Here is a 25,349-nt window from a genome sequence, read left to right as displayed (position 1 = left end):
CTCAGCAAGGCCTGAGAAATATATAGGCTTAAGCTTATAAGTGGAAAGTAACATAACTGGCACATAAAGTGCCAAGAAATTACTGAGCCCAATAAGAGAGAGTTTATTCACTTCACATTGACACACATTGGGATTACCGGCACTGGATTTCCCATCATCAACATCCTTGCAGGGGGTTTACCTTTGACCAAAGGTAGATAGTATCAGACTGGTCATACAAATACTGTGGCTGCAACAGCAGGTCAGAGGGTAGGAATTTTGTGGCAAGTAACTCCTGCCTTTCTTAGTCACCTACAAGTCAGGAGTGTGATACACTTGCCTGGATGAATGAAGCTCAAACAGCATTCAAGAAGCACGATGGTGTACAGGGAAATGCAGTTCACCTTCACCACCCATCCCATCCACCCCCATCACCGATAGGTGGGAGTGGCAGTGTACACTATCTCTGAGATGCCCTGTAGTAACTCACCCAGGCTCCTTAGGCAGCACTTTCCAAATCTGCAAGTTCTACCATCTAGAGGACAAGGGCAGCAGATCCATGGGAACATGAGCTCCTGCAGGTTCCCCTCCAGGCCACTCACCATCCTGACCTGGAAATACAGCGCTGTTACTTCACTGTCGCTGGGTCAAAATTGTGGAGCTCCCTCCCTAATGGCACTGTGGGTCAACATATAGCACATGGATTGCAGCGGTTTAAGGAGGCAGTTCACCACCACCTACTCAAGGGGCAACTAGAGATGGGCAATAAATGCCACACCAATGCCCATCTCCTAGGAATGAATAAGAAAAGAGGAGGGGGGAGAAAGTCATGAAAATATACAACATTTTTAAAAATATTAAAAGCCTCCTTGGAAAATGAGCAAACTTAGATCAGTGGACCCAAAGGAGATCAGGAGTTGGTGTGAGGACAATGATGGATTGGAAACAGGCCAGGTTACAGAGAGCATAGAGATGGCTGCCAGTCTATTGTAACAACTAACAGAGCTTCAGAAAGACATTTCCTCTGCTTTTGACCCTCCCATAGGTACCCTGTCACTTTGTTGTTGCATTTCCTCCACTTTAGCCTTCTCTCAGTGTGATTTTCGTTTTGGCTGTAACTGATCCTATCCTCTGAGATAAGCTCTTAGTAATCATTTGCTGCATCAGTTGCAATGTGATATTTTGCGCTAACTGCTCAGCTATTATGTCACTGGCTGTTGCTCCACATTACAGCTTCATTGTTATTCGGTTCTACCTGTCCTCTCCCATGTTTCCCTGGAGCTATAAGTAAATTATCCACCCCTGCAATCATTGCTAAATAAATATTAACTCCGCTATCCCAACCCGGATAACATTTACCTCTGTCTCCAACCCCACACAGTCACTTGATCCCTGTGACCTATACATGACTCCCTCCCCAGCTATGCGTGGCTATGGGGCTTCTCTGCGTTGCTGTCTTTCCCATTGACACTCAGGTTACTGGGGGTGGGTGGGGTCAGTTAGCTGAGTTGGTTGGTCAGTTGGTATGTAATGCAGAGTGGCATGAATGGCATGTAGTGATTGCAAAGAGTTCAGCAGGTAGGTCTCATAGAATATGAGTTCCCTGATTGTGGCTGTTAATCAGGTCCAATCAGGGAGCCCTGGCTGACAGATATAAACAGGAATGTCAGAGGTTCTGTCACTCCTGGAGTTGGTTCTGGGGGAGCTGGATCAACGTCAAGGACTCTCCATATATAAATAAAGAGTGACTTGGTGCCAGATACCAGCCACTCTGGAGGTATTTGATGGTGTAGGTTCAGTTCCTGAACTATCTGAGATGACAAGGAAGACCCCTCTTTCTCAACCTCACCACACCCCACCCTCATCGCCTGAGATGTGCCTCTGGTTAAATGCATCACCAGTTGGGCCTCTCTAATGAGAGACTTCTATGGCAACTTTAATTTCATGCTTGCTGTCCAGGCTATCATTTGCCAACTACCCCATCTTTGTTGTGGGGGTAACACAGCAGTTAGACTGCCACATCCCCCCCTCTCCCCTCAGTGTTTCCCTTCTGTGGCTGTGAGGACACTGCAGTAGCCAGCCTATCCACTAGGGGCAGTGCTGCCCAGCAAATGAAGCCAGCTCCATAGTGAACACAGCCAGCAGATTGGAAATGGGATTGTTCCTCACGTGGATCCCATTTGATGCCATTCCTGAACAAATCTCACTGGGACTCTTTTGACGCAGTGTAGTATCCCCGCCTCTGAGCCAAGAGGATCAGGTTCAAGTCCCACCTGCTCCGACGGTTCTCATAATACCTCTGAACAGATTAAATAAAAAAAATCAAGAAAATCTCAGTGTACAGTCCAGATACACAAAGGAGTTTTTCTTTGGCCCAGCTATCTTCTGTTTTTTTGTTTTCCCTAGTGCTATTGTGTGAAGAATATTTGGATGTGATCCTGAAGCTGTAGGAAGTGACAGGTAATGAATGGTCTTTAATCTTTTCTACATTACTGCAGTTTGCCTGAAAGGGATTTATTTTTCTCCTCTTCCCTGGCAATGTTTTGCTTATGTTTGCTTATGTTTGTAACTGTGCTGAAGCTGTTACAGTGAGTATGTGCAATAAACAGCCACTGATATTCCTGGGGGTGGAAGAGAAATCTTTGCTATTTCTAATATTTAATCTTCAATGGCCAATACTGCATGGACATAAACTCCCACTGCACCTAAGAGAGAAAAACGCAGTCAGTATTGTACCTGGACAATAGGGGGTCAGAGCTTGAGAATACTCACTGTCTCCCACTCTCTTGCACTTTCTCACTCTCTCCCATTCTCTCGCACTCTTTCACTCTCTCTCATACTCTCTCACACTCACTCACTCACACATTCACTCACTCTCATTCTCACTCTGACTCAGTCTGTCTTCTCTCCTCTCTCTGTCTCTCACTCACTCACTCATTTGCTCACTCACTCACACACTCTGACTTTGTCTCTCTCATTCTCTTTCCTCCATTTACATTCATAATAATCCAAGTTGATTTCTGATTTACCAAGTCCTCATCACCCTCCATTTTCCAACCAACATTGGTTCTGTCCAATAATGTCTCAAATTTATGATTCTGTGTTGAAATTCCTTTGTGGCCTCGAACCTCCCTGACTCTGTTGACTCTACCATTCCTATGATCCTCTGATTCTGACCTCTTGTGTATCTTCAGTTTTAATCACTTCACTATTGGTATACTGAGCCTTATTTTGGCAAGGTCCTAAACACTGGAGTACCCTCCATGAATCTTTTCACATTCTCTTTCTACTCACATTCTAGCCCAAAATTCAGGGTTGCCCTTTTGGAACAGAGATGAGGAGTAAATGATTCTCAGGGACAAGACCTACAGGTGGTCCTGCTATAACATGACAGTTGTATCCCTCTGCAACCTCATGCTATAGAAAATCACGCTGTTGAAGATCACCACAGAAAATTGCCATACCCATTCAGTAGAAAGTTTGCATTTTCCAAGTAGCGCCCACAATTCGTCAGTCGCGTTGTAGCCAATTCATGTTGATGAAACACGTGTTATACCAGAATGATCTGTACAAGCAATTAGAAACAAAAGGGCTGATTAGCGACAAACAGCATGGTTTTATGTAGGGGAGGCCTCACTAACTTAATCGTGTTTTTTGAGAAGTTGGCGAAAGTGATTGATGAGGGAAAGTGGTTGATGTTGTCTCAGTAAATTCTTTGATGAAGTCCCTCCTGGCAGATTGGTACAAAAGGTGAAGTCACATAGTATCAGGGATGAGCTGGCAAGATGAATATACAACTGGCTTAGTCATAGGAGACAGAGGGGAGTGGCGGAAGGATGCTTTTCGGAATGGAGGGCTGTGACTACTGGTGTTCCACAGGGCTCAATGCTGGGACCACTGCTGTTCGTGACCTACATAAATGATTGGGAGAAAAATGTAGCTGGTCTAATTGGTAAGTTTGCAGATGATACAAAGATTGGAAGAGTTGCAAGTACTGAGGAGGATTGTCAGAGGATACAGCAGGATAAAGATCAGTTAGAGGCATGGACAGGTAAATGGCAGATGAAGTTATACAATGAATGGCAGAACCCTTAGGAGTATTGATATGCAGAGGGATCTGGGTGAGCAGGCACAGATCACTAAAGGTGGCAGCGCAGGTCGATAAGATAGTAAAAAAGACCTCTGGCATTCTTGCCTTCATTGGCAGGGGCATTGAGTATAAGATAATGCTGCAGGTTTATAGAACTTTAGTTAAGCCACATTTGGAATATTGCAGACAGTTTTGGTTACCCCACTACCAGAACGATGTGTATGTTTTGGAGAAGGTACAGAAAAGGTTTACCAGGATGTTGCCTGGTAGGGGGGATTTTTGCTATGAAGAAAGGCTGAATAGACTGGGTTTGTTTTCATTGGAACGCAGGAGATTGAGGGGTGACATGATAGAAGTTTCTAAGATTGTGTCTGGCATGGATAGAGTAGGAAGTATGAGGCCTTTTCACTGGGTGGAGGGGTCAATTACTAGGGGACAAAGGTTCAAGGTGCGAGGGGAGGAAGTTTGAAAGAGCTGTGTGAGGCACGTTTTTCACCCAGAGCGATGAGTGTCTGAAACGTGCTATCAGAGGAGGTGGAGTTGAAAACTGTGGTGCTGGAAAAGCGCAGCAGGCCAGGCAGCATCCGAGGAGCAGGAGAATCAACGTTTCGGGCATAAGCCCTCTTTCAGGAATGAGGCTGGTGTGCCAAGCGGGCTGAGATAAAAGGAGGTGGTGGAAGCAGACTCTGTAGAGCATTCAAGGTACATTTGAACGAATACATGAATCGAGGGATACGGACCATATAAGTGAAGACAGTTTTAATATGGAAGGACAAAAGATGTCAGCGCAGGCCTGGAGGGCCAAAGGACCTTTTTCTGTTCTGTATTGTTCTTTGTTCGAAATATTTTCTCTGAGGGTAATGTAACTTTGGAACTCTCTGCCATTGAGATGCTGGAGATGGATTCGCTGAATATTTTTAAGGCAGATGTGGATAGATTCTTGTTAGTCAGGAGAATCAAAGATTAATGGGACTGGATGAAAATGTGGAAATTGGAAAACGATAGATTAGCCATGACCATACTTAATGGTGGACTAGGCACAGGGCCTGAGGCATATCCTTCTTTGCTTAATTTGCACATTTGTACCATTGTAATTCTTGCATCAACTGGCACAATGGTCCTGCACATTACACGGTGTCAAATCCTGGCTGCCAACACTCTCATAAAATGCCTTGGGCCATTTCAATGAATGGGAAGTGCTATAGAAATGCAGGCTTTTGTTGTTGCATGTTTTGAATATAGCATCTGGTTCTTGGCTGTGCTAACAAAACCGGAGAATGTGGGAGACACTCGGCAGGTCTGGCAACATCTTTGGAGAGAGAAACAAAGGTAACGTTTTGTGCCTAATGTGATTATTCTTCAGATCTTCTGTAGTGTGAACTGCCTCCTTGAACTGCTGCAGGTTGACCCACAATGTCATTAGGGAGGGAGTTCCAGGATTTTGACTCAGCGACACTGAAGGAACAGCAATAAGACAAACACTGAGAACATCGGAGAAACTCAGCAGGTCTGGTCTCATGCTTGGACAGAGAAACAGATAACTAGTTCTGTAGAATCATACCAGTCTCAAAATATGAACTCTGATTCTCTCCCCATAGATGCTGACCTGCTGAGTCTCTTCAGCATTTTCTGACTTTAGTCCAGATTTCCAGCATCTGCAGTGTTTTGTTTTTCTATGATGGATTTCTAAGTCAGGATGGTGAGTGATTTGGAGGGGGGTGTGCAGGTAGTGCAATTCCCATGTACTTGCTGCCCTTGTCCTTATAGATGGTACAGTCATCAGTGTAGAAGGTTCTGACTAGGCATCTTTGGTGAATTTCTGCAGTTGTTGTCTACTGAGGGTGGCATGATAGCTCAGTAGTTAGCACTGCTGCCTCACAGTGCCAGGAATCTCGGTTCGATTCCACCGTTGGGTGTCTGGGTGGAGTTTGCACGTTCTCTTTGTGCGGGTTTCCTCTGGTTTCCTCCAACAGTCCAAAATGTGGAGGTTAGGTGGACTGGCAATGATATAATGTCTATAGTGCCCAGGGATGTGCAGGCTAGGTGGATTAGCCATGGGAAAGGCAGGGATAGAGTAGGGGCTTGGGTCTTCAGAGGTTGGATGATGGCCTGCTTCCACACTGTAGGGATCCCATGCTGCTACTGAATTTTAGTGGATTAGAATCCATACAGAGTGGAAAGAGGCCCCTCGGCCCAGCAAGTCCATCCAGACCATTCCCGTATTACTCTGCATTACCCCTGATTAATGCATCTAACCTACACATCCCTAAACACTACGGGCAATTTAGCATGGCCAATTCACCTACCTGCACATCTTTGGACTGTGGGAGAAAGCCAACGCAGAACAGAAAGAAAGTGCAAACTCCACAGTCAGTTGCCCGAGGCTGGAATTGAACCCGGGTCCCTGACAATGTGAGGCAACAGTGCTAACCACTGAGCCACCGTGCCACCGGAGAAGAGGGTGTATGAAGAAAACGATGGATAGAGTGCTTGGCAAATGCATTCCTTGATGAAACCATCCCTGCAACTTATTTATACATAAGAGAATGCAAGCCATGCTTGTGTAAACTGTCCCTGTATTTTACCAACTAAACTCTGGTGGATCTATTACTGTCTGTCCCCTGAGGCCAATATCCCTACTCTGAGGTGTGGGGCTCACAGTTGGATGGACCAGCTGAATATGTTCTGACTAAATTCCCCTGAAGCACAGAAAATTTGCACTTTGAGCCTGTTTGGGATGACCTCATTTCATTCCTGTTTGTACCTGAACTGAATCAATGAGCGATATCTGAAGACAAGTTTGCACCAGCAAATTTTGTTGCCTTCCCCTCCACCCCTAGTAACACACAGTATTGTGCAATGTGTTATTTTCAATAGACTTCCCACCATCCTGTTGGAGAGTCCATTTGTGCTGTTTGCAAGGGAACTGTATGATTGTGGAGGGGTTTGTGCTGTTGCTAGAAATGGTTGTACCCACCATCATGTATTAGCTACAAAAACTTAAACACAAGTACCAACATTCAAAAACAGCTTCTTCCCTGCCATTATTAGATGTCTGAATGGACCTCTCAAATTTTAAATTTAATGTTCTTTGAACACCTTCTCTGCAGCTGTAACATTGTATTCCTTGCTCTGTTGTATAATCGTAATGCACTTTGTATGGTATGAACTGCCTGTACTGCGCACAAAACAAAACTTTTCACTGTCCTTAGATACATGAGTAAATAATAAATCAAATAAAAAATTCCTTGGGATAATTTTCTCTGGCTCTCTGCTTTGGATCAGGATGTGTTTTAAGAGGATGGTAGTAGATAGAATGTATTCAGCCTGGAGCTTGGTGACCAATGGTGTTCTGCAGGGATCTGTTCTGAGACCTCTGCTCTTTGTGATTTTTATAAATGACCTGGATGAGGAAGTGGAAGGGTGGGTTAGTAAGGCGCCAATGACATGAAGGTTGGTGGAGTGGTGGATAGTGTGGAGGGCTGTTGTAGGTTGCAACTGGGCATTGACAGGATGCAGAGCTGGGCTGAGAAGTGGCAGATGGAGTTCAACCTGGAAAAGTGTGAAATGATTCATTTTGGAAGGTCAAATTTGAATCCGGATTACAGGGTTAGAGGCAGGATTCTTGGCAATGTGGAAGAAAAGAGGGATCTTGGGGTCCATGTCCATAGATCCCTCAAAGTTGATAGGGTTGTTAAGAAGGCTTATGGTGTGTTGGCTTTTATTAACAGTGAGATTGACTTTAAGAGCCACAAGGTTATGCAGCAGTGAATTTGAAATTATTTCTGATATCACTGATTATGTACGAAAATGGCATTCAGGTAGATCTAGAATGGCAGAGCAAGTTCAAAGGGTTAAATGGCCTAGAATTGCTCCTACATGTTCAGACTATTTAAAATATTCTCTCTCTATGATATGCCCGTCCATAGCATAAGAGTATTACTGGCAAGGTATTTCTTGCCTACCCCTTGTTGACCAATGAGAAGGTGATCCACTGCAGTCCAGCTACTGAGTTGTTCGGGAGGGAGATCCATTATGTTGAGCCAGAATGATGATGATGCTGCCCTTGTCCTGCAAGATGGAAGTGGTCGTGTATTTGGAAGACATGATCAAACAAGTTTTGGTGAGTTGATGGTCCAACTTCTTCTTGCTGTCAAATATTGAAACGATCCTTCAAATGTTCACAAACATCCAAATCTTGTCTTGCAAGAGTACAACAGAATGGCAGAGCACTCAAACAAAATACCGTTCACTGTAATACAGTCCAATTCAATCAATGTTTCGTAACAGCGTTTCTATAACAACTTCACACTTTATAACCAATGATGGAATCTTGAACTGCAGTCTCATACATTGGAGGAAATATGGCATACAATTTGCACACCATAAGCTCCCACAAACAACAATTAAATAATAACCACTTTTGTTGAATTAGGGATAAATATTGATCAGGTCCTGGGAGAATGCACCCTGCACTTCCCCCACTTCTTAGACGTAGATGTGTGAGATTTTTGCAACTATCAGAAAAATGCAGCCTTGTTTTAATGCCTCAAGTGAGAAGACTGCATCTCCAACAGTGTGACATTTTCTTAACACTACACTTAATTGTAGCTGAGATTCACAATCTTCTGATTCAAGACTGAGAATTGTGTACACTGAGCCAAGATTGGCATTTGGAGAAAGGATATTACCATACACCCAATCCTGCCTGGCCTAGTAAGGGTGCACTATTACACTGCCCAGCCTAGTAAGGGTGCAGTACTACACTGTCTGGCCTAGTTAGGGTACAGTGTTACATTGCCCTGCCTAGTCAGGGTACAGTATTACCCTGTCCGGCCTAGTCAGGGTACAGTATTACACTGTCCAGTTTGGTCAGGATACAGTGTTACACTGCATGGCCTAGTCAGGATATAGTATTATCATGCCCGGCCTAGTCAGAGTACAGTATTACCCTGCCCAACCTAGTCAGGGTACAGTATTACACTGCCCAGTTTGGTCAGGGTACAGTATTACCCTGCCCGGCCTATTCAGGGTACAGTATTACATTGCCTGGTCTGGTCAGGGCACAGCAGTGTGCTGTGACTTTATTAGGTGCTTTGAGAACTCTCAATTCTAATTGATTGCTCATACAACAGGTTTTCTAAAAGATGTTCGTGAACCAGGCAGATTTTTATGGTTGGTCTTTCTCTCTGTTAGGCAGTCCTTTGGAGTTGATGATGACTTGTTTCCACTGCAGTTCACTGGGGTGTGAGATGACTGATGAGTCCAACATGTGATCTCTATACTGTCCTACATAAACATGTGGGTCTGGAAGGTGGTCTTGAAGGAGAGTTGGCAAGTTGCCTCTCTCTCCTTGTCAATATCCCTTCTACTGCCACCTCAAACGTGATGTCTTCAAAGTGATACTCTCCTTTTTACCATTGCACCTCTTCAGTATGTCTGGATTCTGGTGTTATCTGTACTGAATCCAGCTACTCACCATGAGTTAGTGGGTGGCAAAGTGTTTTGACTCAGAGATACCGAGATGAAGCCAGTTTGAATGACATTGTTTAGAAAATCAGAAGTTTAAAAATCAGAAATTATTCATCCAATGCAGATGAACGTCCACATTTGTGAAGTGTTGAATAGGGTGAGCCATTCAGATGATCGTGCACTCTCTCTGATGTCTTAACTTTGCCTCTGAATGTTCCCAATAAATCTTGATATGTTGATTGCCCGGCCTAGTCAGAGTACAGTATTACCCTGCCCAACCTAGTCAGGGTACAGTATTACACTGCCCAGTTTGGTCAGGGTACAGTATTACCCTGCCCAGTTTGGTCAGGGTACAGTATTACCCTGCCCAGCCTAGTCAGGGTACAGTATTACATTGCAAATGAACTTTCTGCAAGTGAGTTGCTCACAAGGTAAGATCTCCAGTGAGTGACAGATAGAATCAGAGAGTCACAATATAATATAGCACAGAAACAGACCTTTTAGTCTAACCTTTAGTTCATACTGACCATAATCTCAAACTAAATCAGTCCCGCCTGCCTGCGTTTGGCCCATATCCTTCCAAACTTTTCCTATTCATGTACTTATCCAAATGTCTTTCAAATGCTTTCAAATCACTTCCTCAGGCTGTTCATTCCATATGCAAACTACTCCCTGTGTCAAAAAAGTTGTCCCTCATGTCCTTTTTAAATCTTACTCCTCTACTCTTCAAAATATGCTCCCTCGTTTTGAGCACCCCCAACCCTGGGGAAAAGACCCTTGCGATTCACCTTATCTAAGCTCATCATGATTTTATAAACCTCAATAAGGTCACCCCTCAACCTCCTATACTCCAGTAAAAATATACCAGCCTATCCAGCCTCTCCTTATAATTCAAACTCTCCATTCCTGGCAACATCCTGGTAAATCTTTCCTGAACCCTCTCCAGCTTAATAATATCCTTCCTATGACGGGTGACCAGAACTGGTCGTAGTACCCCAACATCCTGTACAACCTCAATATGATGTCCCAACTCCTACGCTCAAAGGTCTGAGCAATGAAGGCAAGCTTGCTAAACACCTTGTCTACATGTCATGCACATTTCAAAAGAATTATGTACCTGAACCCCTAGATCTATCTGTTCTACAACATTACCCAATATCTAATTAATAAATAGCGTATAAATAAATTTCCAGGGAGTTTGCCTATCGCCCAGATCCTCTAATCATATCAAGGTAGAGCATTACATGGTCCGATAGAGCCTGTGTCATGGCGAATAAACACAGTATATAAGTTCTGTTGTTCATGTCATATTCTTCAGTGGGACGAGGGCAATGTTTTCCCGAAGCCACAGGGCGGAATTGCCACACGGAGGTTTGTCCACACTCAGCAGTGTGCAGATTCTTCCGGAATCCACTACCTTGTATTGGCCTCGGCGCTCTGCGCAGTGGCAGAAACTGGAGGCTGGATAGGACGTGAGCATCGCTGGAAAGTTCAGCGTTTGTTACTGATCCTTCATTGCCCATAAATTGAATGGCTGACTGGGCCATTTCATAGGGCAGTTCAGAGCCAGCCACATTACCACAGGTCTGGAGTCACGTGTAGGCCAGACCAGGATGGAATGGGAATTTCTCCTCCCAGATGTTTGTTTTTTCCTTCCGAATACAAAAATATGTTGTAGTTTTGGGGCTTTGTTACTGAGGCAGGCTTTAATATAGCAGATTCATTATAGTTAAACTCCCCTAGCTGCAGTGGTGGGATTTGAACCTGTGTCCACGAAGGCCTTTTGGATAGCTAACCCAGTGACATTACCACCGCGGCACTGTTTGCCAAGTTGTGAAGTGTGTAAGCACCCATTTTGACACATAATAATGCTTTATTGAATGTAGGATGGCGTCAGGAGGGAGGAGGAATTGTTTTGTTTCAGATCTCCAGCATCTGCAGTTCTTTGTTTTATTTTAGAGTTCTCAATGGTGCTCTTGCTAACACTAAACCACCAATCAATATGACTGTAATAGATGATCTGGTCATTGTCATTAATTAATTCCGAGCCTAGATAAATTAGGAAACCAGGCACCACCAACCTTTTTCTTCACAATGTAATTATTTATAAAATGCAACATAAAAATATCTATCTCCTCTCTAAACAATACTCATTGTCCTAGAAGTCTCCCTCTATACTCTTTGGAGCATTGATTAACTATTAAATTAATTAACTAATTAACTGATCCTTAATGGGGCATGTAACTGAAACAAAATATAAAAATAAATTTAAATTAAAATGTCATTATTGGGACTGTTAAACAATGCAGCCTCTGTGGTGCCCACAGGTCATAGAAGGCTTTAACATAGAACATAGAATAATGAGGGAGAGTCCACCACTGCTACTGGCAGGGCATTCCATGAACTCACGACTCGCTGATGTAATAGACATCATGCACTCCTTCCCTCCCTCCAGGTGAAAATCTATTTGTGCCTCATATTCCAAAGCAGTCTCCCATTGCACAATGTTCAGCACCATTTGTGACTTCTCAGACACCGAAGCATTCCCGTGTTCAAATGCAACAATATCCAGGCTTGGGCTGACAAGTTCTAGGAGAAAGTGAGGACTGCAGATGCTGGAGATCAGAGCTGAAAATGTGTTACTGGAAAAGCGCAGCAGGTCAGGCAGCATCCAAGGAGCAGGAGAAGAAGGGCTCATGCCCGAAACATCAATTCTCCTGCTCCTTGGATGCTGCCTGACCTGCTGCGCTTTTCCAGCAACACATTTTCAGCTCTTGGGCTGACAATTGGCAAGTAACATGCGTGCCACACAAATGCCAGAATATGACCTACTCCAATAAGAGGCAATCTAATCACTGTTCCTTGTCATTCAATGGTGTTACCATCACTGAATCCCCCACTATCAACATCTATTGATCAAAAACTCAACTGGACCCATCACATAAACACAGTGGCTACAAGAGTGGGTCAGAGGCTAGGAATACTGCAGTGTGTAACACACCTCCTGACTCCCCAGAGTCTGCTCACGATCTACAAGCACAAACAAGGAGTGTGATGGAATACTCCCCACTTGCCTGGATGGGTGCAGCTCCAACAACATTCAAGAAGCTTGACATCATCCAGGACAAAGCAACCCACTTGATTGGCCACGAATGCATGGACATCCACTCCTGCCATCACCAATGCTCAGTAGCACCATCTACAAGATGCACTTCAAAAGTTCACCAAAGATCCTCAGACAGCACCTTCTAAACCCACGACTACTTCCATCTAGAAGGAAAAGGGTAGCAGATACAAGGAACACCATCACCTGCAAGTTCCCCTCCAAGCCACTCATCATCCTGACCTGGAAATATATCTTCATTCCTTCGCTGTCGCCCGGTCAAAATCCTAGAGTTCCCTCCCTATGGGCATTGTGGGTTACAACCCACAGCATGTAGACTGCAGTGGTTCTAGAAGACATCTCACCACCACCATCTCAATGGCAATGAATGGATACCAAAAAAAAATGCTGGCCCAGCCAGTTACGCACACATCCCTCGAGTGAATAAATATATAAAAAAACTAGTATACTATCCAGTCCTGAGTCTGCTGAGGTCAGACATTTTCAGACTAGTAAGGCCGTAAACCAGGCTTTCTCTACACTGTTCTGAGTGATGAATGAACCAAATAAACTAATTAATTCACTATTTCTGGAAAGACCAATTCTAAAACAAAAATAATTGTAAAAGGGAACCTAACCAATTTAAATTAAATGCCATATTTTGGGAACGTAATCCATGAGCCCCTGGTCTCAAGCCTGAGATGTACCAATGTTTAATCAGTCAACACCTTTGCATCCTTAACCTTGATAATAAGTTAATAATTAATTATTTCATTGATGGTTTGTGGGAGCTTGCTGTGCACTGATTGGCTGCTGCATTTCCCCATGAGAGAAATGCTTTAAAAAAAACCACTCAAAAATACAACAAAAAAAAACTGTAGATCCGAAACAAGACTAGAAACAGCTGAAGAAATTCAGCAGGTCTGGGCAGCATCGATGGAGAGAGAGAGAGAGAGAGAGAGAGAGAGAAATTATGTTTGGAGTCCAGTGACCCTTTGTCAGAACAGTTCTGAAGAAGTGTCTCTGGAACTGGAACTTCAATTCAGTTTCTCTTTGCACAGACCTGCTGAGTTCCTCCAGCAGTTTCTGTTTATATTTTCAAAAGATGCTTAATTGGTGTAATCTCTTCGAGATGTGCTGGGTTTGTGAACAGGATGGTAGAATTCTGCACTAGCTTTATTCTGATTCTCCCATCGCATCACCCCTCAAAGATTTGAGACATTTTGATTTTGTTTTTCCTTGCTTATCTTGTCCTCATTTTCCCCTGACGAAGGGACTCGTGCCCACAGGACTGTATTCTTCAGCAGAGTATTGTGTTTCTGCAGCTCAATAATGCGCTTGTCAATTATTACTAAGCCTGTGGACTTTATCTGGGGCTGCTTGAGGCCAGATGTATGCTGAAAGACCATGAGCATGGGGAGGGTGCTGCACAAAGGGAGTGAAAAGGAATTGAATAGCCTGCTAGTGAATAAAAGCAAGAGAAATTAGACTTCCTTTCACCAGACACATGGTGACAGAAGAGAATCACTTCACTGTCTTTAAAAGAAGCTTAGCCAAAGGCAAGACTTGCTATTGGGTAGGCTGAGATTTCACAGGACACTCAAACTGCCTGCCATACTACACAGTGGTGAAAACCAATTGTTTTGAAACCCCACACAGTTCAGAAAATCGGGATAGGGCGTTCAGATTTTTGACATTGGATCTTGGCTGATCTCTATCATTAATCCGTCCATCTGCGTTTGTTTTTTAACCTCTTGAATGTACACAGAGTAAATCAGAGTGTGTACAGTCAGTCCTTGGGTTGCAATGTATCCGTTTCTGAGTCTGTTCACAAGTTGATTTGATCGCAAGTTGTTGCTCAATGAGGACAATATAAAATAACCATTAGTATAAACAGGAAAGGTTTATTTAATTATCTCAGGATTCAGTCTGATTTAACTCCAGGCCCTGTCTGATTTAGCTCGAGGCCCTGCCTGATTTAACTCGGGGCACTGTCTAATTTAACTCGAAGACATGTCTGATTTAACGTGGTCCCTGTCTGATTTAACTCGAGGCCCTGTTTGATGTAACTCGGTCCCTGTCTGATTTAACTCGGGGTACTGTCTGATTTAACCCTGGCCCTGTATGATTTAATTTGGGGCCCAGTCTGATTTAACTAAGGACTGTGTCTGATTTAACTTGAGCCCTGACTAATTTAACTCGAGACCCCGTCTGATTTAACTCAGGGCCCTGTCTGATTTAACTCTGGGCATTGTCTGGCTTAACTTGGTATATGTCTAATTTAACTCGGGGCACTTGTCTGATTTAACTTGGTACGTGTAAAATTTAACTCGGGGACCCTGTTTGATTTAACTCGGGGCCCTGACTGATGTAACTCTGGGCCCTGTCCAATTTAACTCGGGGCCCTGTCCAGTTTAACTGGGGACCCTGTCTGATTTAACTGGGGGCCCTGTCTGATTTAATTTGGGGTCGTGTCTGATTTAACTCGGGGCTCTGTCTGATTTAACCCTGGGCCCTGTCCGATTTAACTCGGGACTCTTATCCAATTTAACTGGAGCCCTGTCTGGTTTAACTAGGGACCTGTCTAGTTTAATTTGGGACCCTGTCTGGTTTAATTCACGGCCCTGTCTGATTTAACCCAGAATATTGTTGCACTGTCACTTTAAGAGTTTGATCATGTGACATGACGGTTCTTAACCGACTTTGGAGGGAAACTGCTCAGTCTCACTAACCATCTGAAGAGTGAACACCTTCTTCAAAAAGCACCTGTTGTGGTTAAACACCACCATGGCCCTTAATCTTTATTGAAGCATGACACAAGGAGAAAATTGGTAACATGGGTGGGATCTGCTTCGAGATCTACTGAGCAATCCACTAATTCATCGAAAAAATAATTAACCCCAGGAAACAGGAGAACAATGCAAAAGTCACTGGTGGCACATACTCCACCCCAAAGGACCATGGGAGTAATATAAACCCTACACCAGAGGGAAATGTTTTGAGGCGGGGACATAGACTTGAAAGCAACAGGCAGTCTCAGGAATACCTTGTTAAAAAAAAGAGCTAAGGTTTTGTGCTGAAATCTTGCACAGACAAAGTGGTGCCTTTAAGGCGTTATATCAGTGTGAATATTCAGTTATATAGCCAGTGTGAAGATTTGGCCTTCAACAATGTCAAAGGAAATTTTCCGGCTTTAGCGGCAAGACGTCAGTTGGAGAAAATCAAACTCAACTGGGCTGAAGTGAATTGCTTGCTTTACAGTGCATTGGTAGTATTCCTGCCTCTGAGCCAGGAGAGCCAAGTTCATATCCCATCTGTTATAGAGGTGTGTAATAACATCTCTGAACAGATTATTTTAAAAAATATCAGATGCTGAGACTGATCTATCACAAATCCTAAAGGACCATGCCACTGTTTTAATTTGAGATCTGGGAAAAATGAATGAAAGATCTCTGTCAAATTGAAAGTCAAGGATGAGAATCAAGGGAAATATTGCAAGGTTAAATCAGTGCCTTATGCAATCAGACCAAAGGTCAAGGCAGAAATCAGGCCAAACAAGATGTATGAGTTGAACCAGGATGGCACTTTACTCAACCTTCCAATTAATTTGCTAGAGAAGATCGACAGTGTCCACTACACCGAGGGCATTGGTAATGCACAGTCAGGGGCTCGCCCGACAGATGCAGCCTTGCCTATGACCTTCAATCAAAAGCTGAAGGCTGAAGAAGCTCAAAATACTGCTATCCTGCATTGTGAAATTAGCAGCTCAGGTACAGCAGTACAGTGCACAAAAGATCCAGTTGACTTCAGTCTAGTGTCAGCAATGAAATGAAACATAAAGGATCCATTACTGAGCTGGTATTGACAAGGTTAAACCAAAGGATAGTGTAAGGTACACTTGTGACATTGAAAGTTAATGGTCTGCTAGTACTTATCAAAAAGGTGCCTTAGAGGAAGGAAGCTGATAAACAAGGAAGTCCATGAACACTCTCTGATTCTAAATTATCCTCTCTGATTCTAAATTACACTAATTTCCATGCATAATCTCTGATTTCCATATATACTTTCTGATTTCAGTGTACACTCTCTGATTTCCGTGTACAGTCTCTGATTTCAGTGAACACCCCCTGATTTGGACGAACACACTCTGATTTCAATGTACACACTCCGATTTCCTTGGAATACTGACTGATATACTGACATTCCAGTTTACGGTACACAATCTGACTTACTCAGACTGATTGTCTGATTTACGAAGACATACTGCTGGATTTTCTCAACATAATCTCTGATTTTCTTGAAGTACTTGCTGATTTAATTGGCATTCTGAATTCCATTCACAGCGTCTGATTGTTGTGAACACTGTCTGATTCACACTGTGCGCTGCTGATTTTTCAATGCAGGTAGGACCAGTGCTGGCCAGCCAACTACAATGAATGTTGAATATGAGAAACCAAAACATTTTTGTCTGGGTTTTGAGAACAGATGGCAGTGTTGCTTTGGAAGCTGCAGGACTTTCTTTTTTATTTTGCTCTGTCTAGTTCTTCTCCAGTTACGGACTTGTTGAAAGTCCTGAGAAAAAAAACACCAGTCTATAAGAAGTGAAGAAAAGTCTCCAGAGGCCTGCTCAAGTTATCTGTACTGACAGTGACTTCAGAATTTAAGCATGATACTATTCTACGTACCTGCAATATTGGCCATTGGATTTCATGAAGGCTGGTATTCCTCATCCAGATGGTTATTGAAAGATTTATCCTTTAACTGTGTGTTTGTCGGTGTCAGTATGGGGATTGGTAATCAATAAAGATTGGGCTTAGATCGTGGATATTAGATTGCCTTATATATGAGTTCTGCTTACATTTTGCTAATTTTAAATTTTTGGTTAAGTTATAAACTTGGTATCCAAGATTTATTATTTGTCAAGTCTGGTCAGGCACAAATGAGCAATTTTGAGCATCGTTGAATGTTTTAATTTCACTGTGTTACAAATCTAGTGATCTCAAATTTGATTTGGTCTGGCTTGCTCCCCCTGTGCCATCTGTCTGATTTACTCGGTACACTGTCTGATTTTCACAGTATAATATCTGATTTATTGGTGTTTTGTCTAATTTCCATGGTACAGTGAATATTTGCTCAGAACAGTTTGATTTACTTGGGACATTCACTGGCTTGCTGGGAATATGTTCAAATTTTCTCAGTACAAACTGATTTACTCAGAATATCTCCAATTTCATTGATACACTGTGTTCTGAACAAGGAATGCATACTAATTTACTCGATACTGCCTGATATTCTGAGAGAACTGTTGGATATCCTCAGTTCATGTCAGATTTCCTCAGTACACTTGGATTCTCTTGCTCTTCGGAGGGTCAGTGTGGACTTGTTGGGCCAAAGGGCCTGTTTCCAAACTGTAAGTAATCTAGTCACTCTCTGATTTACTTGGAATACTGGCTGATTTCCCTTTTGCAGCTTGTACTCTGTGTGATTTGCTCAGGACAGTGTGTCTGACGTAGTTAGAGTATTGGCTGAAGTTCTCAGTGACTAATTTGCTTGGTACATTGTAGTATATTCTCTGTTTACTGTCTTTGAGTTACTCAATACAGTCTCTGAAGTATACGGTATACTTTCTTGGTACACTGTCTGACTTGGTACACTGTCTGAATGACTCAGTATGTTGTCTGAATTACTCAGAATATTGTTTGAGTTACTTGATGCACTCTGATTTTCAGGGTACCCTGAATTAGTAAGTCTGATTTATTTTGTACTGAGTGGTGTAGGTGGGGCTCTGTCTGGTGAAGGCGGGGCTCCGTCTGATGTCTGGTGCCTAAAGTTCATTTGGTGCAGCAACACCCCACAATGCTGTTAGGGAGGGAGTTCCAGGATTTTGACCAAGTGATGGTGAAGCAACTGCGATATATTTCCAAATCCCTATGGTGAGTGGCTTGGAGGGGAATTTGTGGGTGATGGTGTTCTTGTATCTGCTGCTCTTGTCCTCCTAGGTGGAAGTGATCATGGGTTTGGAAGGTGCTGCCTAATGTTTTATGGTGAATTTCTGCAGAGCATCTTATAGGTAGTACATACTGCTGCTACTGAATGTCGGTGGTGGACGGAGTGGATGTTTATGGATGTGATGCCAATCAGGTAGGCTGCTTTGTCCTGGATAAAGTCAAACTTCTTGAGTGTTGTTGGAGCTGCACCCACATAGGCAAATGGGGAGTGTTCATTTACCCTCCTGTCTCAATCTTTGTCGATGGTGGATAGGCTTTGGAAAGTCACGAGGTGAGTTACTTGCCACAGTATTCCTATCCTCTGGCCTGCTCTTGTAGCTATTGCATATTATATGGTGAGTCCAGTAGAATTTCTGATCAGTGGTAACCTCCAGGATGTTGGTGATGGAGGTACTCAATGATGACACAATGTCTTTGAATGTCAAGTGGCATTCATTAAATTCTCTCTTGTTGGAGATTGTCATTGCCAGGCTCTTGGGTAACATGAATAAACTTGTATCTGGCCAAGCATAGATATTGATCTGGATTCAGTATTTTTGGACATTGAATGCTCTGATATCTGAAGAATTGTGAATGATGCTGAACATTGCACTCAGTTCTCTAGGATTTGATAGTGTGGAACAGGCCAGACCCTGGTGGGTTGAGAATCAAAGGAGGGAGAGTGAGGCTTCAATGGAGTGTCATTTAAAGTCCTCTGAACTCATGGATAGGCAGACTCTTGTAAGTTCCTCTTGTTAAGGCACTGAATGTTTCTAACTGCTGAATCTTTCTGTCAATCTGTGACAAGGTGCGCCGTTGCAGCAGCCCTAGGTGCGGGAATTGTTTAAAATACTTGCGTGACTTCTGAGTCCCTCTTCACCACATGTCTTCGCCCTTGGGGATTACCCACACTCCCTCAGAAGACCCCTGACATCACATGGGTAGAGGGCAGCAAGCCATCGAAGAACTTCTACGGGTGGGAGGCTGAAAATTGCTGTATTCATTCAGAGCTTCTGTCGGTCTCCAGGGAGACCCTGCAATAGTGGAATTTGTCAGCTTCCCAGCACATCGTGCTTAATTTGTTTCATTCTGCACCACTTGTTAGACTGTGATGTCAGTAACATGCTCCCATTTAAAGAATGCCCCTCACAGTGATTTTGGGTATTTTGGAAACCATCATCATCACTTCCTAACCTGCCTAACCCCTTCTTTTCTCAACACCTCCATTATCATTCCCCTACATCGTCTAAGATCTTTTTAAAAATTCACATGGAAGTAATCAGATATCACTGTCAGCAGGCTGAATGGTCTCAAAGAATTCCTACAGTGCGAAAAGAGGCCATTCGGCTCATCAAGTCTGGACCAGCCCTTCAAACATCTCACTCAGACACAGTCCCTTATCCTATCCCTGCAACCCTGTATTTCTAATGGCTAGTCTACCTAGTCTGCACATCCCTGGACACTATGGGCAATTTAACATGGCTCATCCAGCTAACCTGCGCATCTTTGGACTATGGGAAGAAATGACAGCACTGGGTGGAAACCCATATACACATGGGGATTATGTGCAAACTCTAGTGAACCTGGGTCACTGGCACTGTGAGGCAGCAGTGCTGACCACTGAGCCTGTTTCATCTGGAATATGAGATTCCATGGCTCTGTGAAATGGTCAGAGGTTTCTGTTAAAAAGAACAGAGGATCCTGAGCCTGCACTTGCCAGCAGTGGGACTGGATCAGCAGTCTGCCTGGTAATAGACACCTGATTGGCCGCTCAGACCTTATCCGAGATGTACTGAAGAAACTAATCGAGTTCAAAATGAATAACACACCCTAGTTTGATGGAGTGCATCCGTGTACTGTAAAGGAATCTAGGAAAGGCATAGCACTGGCATTACACCCTATATATTTAATCATTTGTTTGAGAAAGCCATTATGCCAGAGAACTGACAAATTGCTTCGATGACTCCTATACTTACAAAGGTCAGATGAGGAACACAACCTGTCCTGGTAATTATAGATGAGTCAACTTCACATTGGCAATATGAAAAATAGTGTGATCCTCACAAAGAGAGATAATAAAAGAACATAGAGAGAAATGAAAAATTTAATCATGAATTATCAGGACAGATTCCTAAAGGGAAAATCTTGTTTGACTGACCTAATTGAGGTTTATGAGGAGGCAAGAGAGAGTGTAGAGAGTGGTGATAAGTTATGTGTCGATATCACAACTGGATTCCAGCATGATTTGGAGATGCCGGGACTGGTATGTACAAAGTTAAAAATCACACAGCACCAGGTTATAGTCCAACAGGTTTAATTGGAAGCACATTAGCTTTGTCACAATCACCTAATGAAGGAGCGTCGCTCCGAAAGCTAGTGTGCTTCCAATTAAACCTGTTGGACTATAACCTGGTGTTGTGTGATTTTTAACTTTGGATTCCAGAATGTTTTTGATAGAGGATGACTGGAAAGCAGATTAGTGCAAACTAGTGAACAATCTATTTACCCCATTTACAGAAACGTTGAGCAGAACTTCATTGCTATCCTTTTCTCTTGCCTCCCAGTTTCATGTGAGGTGACAATATCTGCCATTACTGATGATGCACTCTAGCTATTAACAGCAACTGTTAGCAGGTTACCAGACTGGCTCCTGGGATGGCATCACTGACGTATTAAGAGAGACGGGATTGGTTGGAATAGTATTCATTGGAATTTTGAAGAATGAGAGGGGGAATCCCTGAGAATCAATAGAATTCTAACAGGCTAGACATGGAAAACAAAAGAAGAATGTTCCCGATAACCAGGGAGCCCAGAAGCAGGGACCACAGTCTAAGGACACAGAGTAGGCCATTTAAGACTTGAGATGAGGAAATACGTCTTCACCCAGAGAGTGGTAAGCCTGTGGAATTTTCTGCCAAATTCTCTGGGGGGGCAAAACATTGAATGTTTTCAAGGAAAAGAGTTACATAGAGTTTTGAGGGCACGGGGAGAAAGGAAGAACATGATACTGAATTGGAGGATCAGCCATGATCATATTGAATGGTGGAGCATACTCAAAGAGCTGAGAGGCCTACTCCTGTTCCTATTGTCTATGTTTTGATGTTTCTAACCTTCAAAACCATAAACACCAGAGAATAAAAGCCCAGTTTGCTCAGGTGCTCATCATAGTACAACCATTTCATCCCAGTTTGTCCAACTTAGTGGCCATTCAATGTGCTGTCTCCAATGCAAGTGTACCCTTCCTTAAATAGAGGAACTGCCATTTTCTTCTGTTATTGGTTAGTAGCATAGGTTCAGTTTATTTGTTAATCTCAAACAGGTTTTCTTAGCAGATAATTTGCAGTTTTATGGTGTCTATGTACTTATCCTTAGTCCAGAGTGCAGCTGCTTGTCCTCATGGATGGTAGTCAAGAGTCACAGAGTCATTCAGCACAGAAACAGACCATTCAGTCCAACCAGTCCATGCCGAATGTAATCCTAAACTGAACTAGTCCCACCTGCCTGTTCCTGAACCATATCCTTCCAAACCCTTCCTATTCATGTGGTATCATCTGGGTGCCTGGCTCATGAAGATATTTAGCCATTAAAGCAGTAACATGACAGAGAACAGACATTTTTCACACCACGAGTGCAGAATGTGAAATTCGCTCTGACTCAAGGTAAGAGGGTCAGCCAGTGAATGGGTCAGTAAGTAGCACTCACTGAGTTCACACCTCAGCGCAGAGAATTAAGTACAAAGTTAATGCTCCAATGAGGCACTGAATCACACAATTGTTAAGAAGGCCATTCAGTCTGGCATTGAGCTCAGTGGTTAGCACTGCTGCCTCACAGCGCCAGGGACTTGGGTTAGATTCCACTCTTGAGCAACTGTCTGTGTGGTGTTTGCACATTCTCCCTGTGACTGTATGGGTTTCCTCTGGGTGCTCTGGTTTACTCCTGCAGTCCAAAGATGTGCAGGTTAGGTGGGTTGACCGTGCTAAATTGCCCATAGTGTCCAGGGATGTGCAGGCTAGGTGGGTTAGCCATGGGGGAAAACAGAGATGGGGTGGACCTGGATGGGAAGGTTTTTGGAGGGTCGGGGTTGACTTGATGGGCCAAGTGGCCTACTTCTACACTTTAGGGATTCTATGATTATACTTAGTGCCTAACTTTATTTATTCCCTCTGAATTCTTTGAAGGAGTGCTGCACTGTTGGAGGTGCCTTTATTTTCTGATAAAATGTTCAAATGAAGCTTGCCTGCTCTATATGTGGATGTAAAACAAATCTAGTCCACCGAATATCGTGCGCAATATTACTCCTTGTCCACCATCATGACAATAAATGGTCATATCATGGTTGTTTGTGGACACTTACTATATGCAAATTGACAGTAGTGTTTCCTGCATTGTCACAGGAATACTCTTTTAAACAAAGCCCAATTCATCTGAAAGTCCTGTGCATGTAAGTAACTCTTTTAAAGACAAATGGATAGAGCACAGTCATCATTCACTAACCTGGTCTGAACCTACAGCAAGATCTCAGAGGTGATAGAAAATACTGAGAAGACCAGTCGACCCATTGTCCCCAGTGCTCACCTTTTAGTTCAGGTTATTGCGGCCAATGTTTTAACAGTTCTAATCAACAGACTGATCATTGGGAGGATGGACAGGGGAGGAGGCAGTGAAGATCAATGTATCTGAATTTTAGTCCTCTCGCATTTATGTTACTTTAATTTTCATGAACAAAAGAGCAGGTCAAAGTTGAAAGAGACACACAGACTGTCCCCCTTGACTATCAATTCTATTATCCCATCACACAGAGCTCAGAGCTAGCATCATCACAAACAGAATATGCTGAGTCTACGCCATTCCCATTTCCCTGGATATCATCTCCCGCTCAAGATCTTTTTTGGTGATATCATACGTTCAGCTGGATCAATGTGTGCAGGTGAGCCTCTGTAATGCAGGCCCACCCTCCAAACCACATTCCTACCACAGTCTATGGCCAGGGAAGAAGAATGTTTGGGTTCTGGTGAGCCACAATGCAGTGTGGGTAGCTGTGGGCGTAAGGCAGTTTGATTAGACACCCTCCTCATTCATAAAATGTCGGAACAGAAGGAGGCCATTCAGTATTGAGTCAGCTCAGTGAGAGCATGGCTGACCTGATAATCTCCAACTCCACTTTCCTGGCTGTTCCCCAAAGTCTTTCATTCTTCTATCCATCTCAGTCTTGGATGTACTTAATGACCCAGCCTCGATAGCCCTCTGCAGTAAAGAATTCCACAGACTCATGACCATCTGAAAGAACAAATTCCTCCCTATTTCTGCCTTAAATGGTTGACCTTTACTTGGATATTATGCCCTCTGGTTCTAGACACCAGACAGGCACATACATGAACAGACGTCAATATCTACCCTGTCAAACCCAGAGGTATCTTGTTTATTTAAGATCTCCTCTCATTTATCTGCAATGCATTTTTTTGTAGGTCAGCAGCTCAGGTCTCAATGTTGTCCATACATTCCCCGAATGACTCTTCACATATCCAACCCACCTCTCCCATGGTGTAGCCATTCTTCCTGCAATTCCTCACAGATATACCCAGCCCTCCCTCCTCAATGTTTAACATACATCATGCCCTATCATATTCTCCTGCCTCCTCACACTCTCCATGCTTCCAACATGACACTCATGCCCCAATGTCACCTTCCAAACTCTCTCATACATTAACCCATACACCCGGAGCAACAACTGTCATACACCCCAGGAGTCCACCATGCATCCTCCACCCCCGAGGCTCCCAGCCTCCTTCCTGATGAAGGGCTTTTGCCCAAAGTGCCGATTTTTCTGCTCCTCGGATGTTCCCGGATCTGCTGTGCTTTTCCAGCACTACTCTAATCTTGACATGAATCCTCTACAGCCAGTCACCCAGACTTTAGGATCTCTTTGAACTGATATTTTAGTAAAAGTGATAATAATCTAATAGGATTCTCTATTGGATGTGTTCCATGCTGGAAAGAAAAAACATGTCATTCATAAAAATCATTCACAAAGTAATCATTCCCCTCAAATCATATATCTGTTATAAATCCTAACAAATAATCATTCAGTAATCACTTTCAAAGTCATATGATCTTCTTGCTATGTCTTTCAAAATGTCAATAAAGACGTGAACATAGCCACTTGCTGAGATAAATGATTCTTACGTTTGTTGAACTCAGCCAAGCATTCATAATGGGCTCAGTTATCAGAAAAACCCTGAGGAATCTAAACAGTGGGATTGACTGAAATTGAAAGGTCAGGTGGGTGATAAGCTGGAAATGTGTTGCTGGAAAAGCGCAGCAGGTCAGGCAGCATCCAGGGAACAGGAGAAACAGGTGGGTGATAAGCCAATGAAAATGATTTTGTTATTTATCTTCCAGCAGCCATTTATTCTTTTGAAGTTTGCTATAGGTTCCCTCTTAACCTTTGTGTTCCTGTACACAATAGTTCCTTCTTTTTGTGCCTTTATATAAATTGTATGTCCTTTACATTGCAACATTGACAACACATCAAAAACTCTTCAATATTGTGAAAAATGGTTTGGCATATTATGTGTTTGTGAAAAGTGCTTCTTAATTGCAAATTCTTCCTTTATAATTCTTTTTCCTGGCATCATTCAATGAATGTTCATTGTTTCCTCTCTATCGTCCTAATGTCCTTCAACCAAAAAAACACAACAGTGGAGATCAGGCCATTGCC

General features: G+C 43.2%; 1 protein-coding gene across 16 annotated transcripts in view; it reads left to right on the top strand.

Annotated features, from left to right (window-relative positions):
* Positions 1–25,349, top strand: part of LOC122552175 (adhesion G protein-coupled receptor L1-like) — a 588,240-nt gene that overhangs the window by 19,047 nt on the left and 543,844 nt on the right. Inside the window, exon 1 of one of the 16 annotated variants that reach the window (XM_043694721.1) lies at positions 2,421–2,439. The exons of the other annotated variants lie outside the window; for them this stretch is intronic. The gene's annotated coding sequence lies outside the window, so the exon portion shown is untranslated. Of the gene's footprint in view, positions 1–2,420; positions 2,440–25,349 lie in introns of those variants that run through there. 16 annotated transcript variants of the gene reach the window in all.

Source organism: Chiloscyllium plagiosum, chromosome 8 (genome assembly GCF_004010195.1).
Source record: "Chiloscyllium plagiosum isolate BGI_BamShark_2017 chromosome 8, ASM401019v2, whole genome shotgun sequence".
NCBI classification, from domain to species: domain Eukaryota; kingdom Metazoa; phylum Chordata; class Chondrichthyes; order Orectolobiformes; family Hemiscylliidae; genus Chiloscyllium; species Chiloscyllium plagiosum.
This window is presented reverse-complemented; position numbering and strand designations above follow the sequence as displayed.